We start from the raw sequence: 3,336 nt of genomic DNA on the forward strand, positions 1-3,336 counted from the left end.
CGCATGGTTCAAAGTTCAGGAAAAAAGTTGTGGCTTATAGTCCAAAAAATACGGTACATCACACGCATGCCTGTACGAAACAGGAAGTACAAGTCGCTAACTCGCTGGGACTACACATCCCAGTATGTCTACTATCACAAAAGTTGTGATTATTCTGTTATCAACTACTTCTGGTGATGAGACATAGAAAAAGAAATGTGATTCTCTTCATGTTACGGGAATAACAGGACACCGACAGCGGGAGGAGGGTCCTGCTGCAGCCGAGCCGAAGCTGGACTCTCCAGAACAGCTGATCAACCTGGTGCCCCCTCCATATAAGAACTTTATTGTGTGATTGCTCTGAAGTTCGTGGGAGTGTTTGTGCTGAAAGCGCTCACATGCTGTAGTTTACTTCAATTACTTGCTTCAAAATAAAATACAAAAAAAATAAAAATAATAAAAAAACGACTCGCTTCATGAGCCGACTGTACCAGGAGACAGTTTACAAAGAGAGTCAAACCATTAAAAACTCATGCAAGGGGATAAAACAGACGTTTTACATGGTGGAATGTGACTGATGAAAACTTAGGAGCTTAATCCGTCACCAGTTTGACCATGATTAACGTCGGGTGACGAGTCTGACTTTTTTTTTCACATTGGATTCCACCGGGAAGAAATATCATGTATACTGCCTTCTTAAACGTTCGCTATGCCAGAACCTATTCGGCAAATGTGTTTCCATCTCTCCTTTTGCACATTTACTTTATTAAAGGATGGGGGAAATTGACCTTGGTGGCGGTTTGCATTCTCTGAGTGCTTCTAGTTTTTTGCAATGACCAAAAAACTTCCTCCATTTATTCTGAATCAAAGCTGTATTATTTTATATTTGCAGCTATACTTTAATTAGTTTTGAATATCTATACCTACCCTGCTCTGTCAGTGTTAAATGATGTTTCCGCACCAATTTAACTGTCTAGAATTCCAGTTGGCTGACTGACACCTGTCTGCAGCATTTACTAGTTAATTTATACTATATGTATCAACTGAGGGTATGTCTGTTATGAATATCAAAAATAACATATTACGACAGCTTGTTATTCATAACCTAAGCAAATACTGTTAAGGCTATTCAGGTTACTTATCCTAGTAGATGCAATCCTTGCTGTTTACAACTTAGAAACTCTGAACAATGTCCTTTAGGTTAAAACAAAACAGATGGCAGGTGAGATGACTCACATCCGACCTAAAATACATGGTGAATAATTATTCCCCCTGTTCTCTGTGATGTTATTGCTTCATCTCCTCTTTTGTCATTTCTCAGCCACTAATAATTTTAGCCATGAAAAGATTACCCCTCCCCACTCCCAACACCAAAAGATTCTAGTTTTTTTCTTCTGTTTATCTTTTTCTCTTTTCCATATTTACCACATTTATGGCATTTTTATAAACTAAGTTTATTTGTCAGCAATGTGTTTGCTTTATTTTTCAGTCTCTGTGTGTGTGCTCATGTGTGTTTCTGGCATTGAGATAGATTTGTTTATAGTTGTGACCCTTGCTGTTTGAAGTCTTAAAGCAGCTCTGCTGTCAAGAGCCAAAACTCTGGCAAGGTCAGCTCATTTGTGTTTACTTTTCGAGCACTATTTACCCTATGGGGCTTTTAAAAGCACTTCTGCAAGACATCACTTACAGGCAGCAGAGAAAAAAAAAAGAGTGGAAAGAGAACAGAGATAAAAAAACAAAAAGAAAAAAAGGAGAGGATGGATTCAAGTCTTTTATTAGTGGTAACATATTCCCAGGGAAATTGTTAATCTTTCTCAAAGCAAGCTGAAATTTGCGGAATCACAATCTGCTAAAGGTACGTGCACTAATTTGTTGACATTGAGAAATGCAATAATCAAAATGTGCCTAATTTTCCCTCTGCAACATTACTACTCTGCATGTTTGCAACATATTGTAATGTTTTAATAAGAAAGCAATACATATATAAAAATTAACATATATACCTTAAAGCTGTTGCCTGAATGCAAAGCCATGGATTTGGGATTAACCCATCAATAATCACTATCTGCCGTGCCATGCATTTGCCCCTGCAGAGCTAATGATTAATCTCCCCTATATGGGACTGATCACTATCAGATTGATGAATGCTCCGACCAATCATGTTCCGGCAAAGCCACAGCATGTACATACAACAATAAGTGATGATGAACAGCCTGTGTTGTTGGTTATTTTTTGCTGGCTGCATGGAGTCCCTGTGGTTTTGATGTATTTGTTTGGTCACATTTTGTATATTCCTATAGGAGTGAAGGATGCATGGATTTGGCAATATGTATGAAGTGCTGGTTTAGTTTGGTAAATTATGAAGTGTATTAATATAGCCCCACAGAGAACAAACAAGTCACATCTGTTTATACAGCTCACACTTCATAAACATGTGTTAAGATCTGGACACCTTGTGCCCTGAAATCCTCTTGCAAACATCCTTTCTCCAAGGCACTAGGCCCAATGAGTAAAATTTATGTATGCACATTCTGGAAAATTTGTGCAAAAGCAAACCTATGTGGACAAATTGTGTTCCTTCATGTAAGAGTCACTATATCTGCCCTTGAATGATGGATGTAGATTTTGTTCCTGTTGCTTGCTGTTGCTACGCAGGCTGGGCCTCCGTGTATTCCATGCTGATGTCCTTGTATAGTCAGGCCTGGGTTTATTTTCTCTGGATCGACAGAGACACCTCCTCTTGAACTTTTATAGCCCCTCTTAGTGATGTGTATCTGAGAGTTGACCCAGGTCACTGGGCTTTACTGGCTTCCGCCTGCTTCTCATCCTCAGTGTTTGTTTTTCCTTCCGCTTTGCTTTTTCATATCATTTCTTTTCACACGTTTGCACATGAGCAGAATGACAATGACAGGGCAAAAGTGGGTCTGATTGTGAAAATATGGCAACAGAAGCAAAGAAACAAAAAGCTTTTCTTACAACTGATGACAGTTTGTACTAAAATGAACCTTTTCTTAGTCATGCAGTTAATTATGCAACATTCACACAGCATGCTGCAGAGCTTCCCTGTTGTTTTTTGTCTTTTTTAATCTCTACATGTTTGTTTTTTTATTAAAAAAATAAACATTTTTTTCCGAAGGCAATTAATTATGGTTTTTATTATTTTAATACCAAAGTGGGCTGTTAAAATAGGTTGAAAAGCAACCGTTCATTTAATCACTTTGGAGCAAATGTTACAATAAGTATAAAGGGCTCACCTTTGTAAAGCACTTTGTGACCTTCAATGTCTGTGAAGCGTGCTATTTAAATAAACTTTTACTTACTTACTTACTTACTTACTTACTTACTTACTTACTTACT

Source organism: Austrofundulus limnaeus, unplaced genomic scaffold (genome assembly GCF_001266775.1).
Source record: "Austrofundulus limnaeus strain Quisiro unplaced genomic scaffold, Austrofundulus_limnaeus-1.0 Scaffold92, whole genome shotgun sequence".
In the NCBI taxonomy this organism is placed as follows: Eukaryota; Metazoa; Chordata; class Actinopteri; order Cyprinodontiformes; family Rivulidae; genus Austrofundulus; species Austrofundulus limnaeus.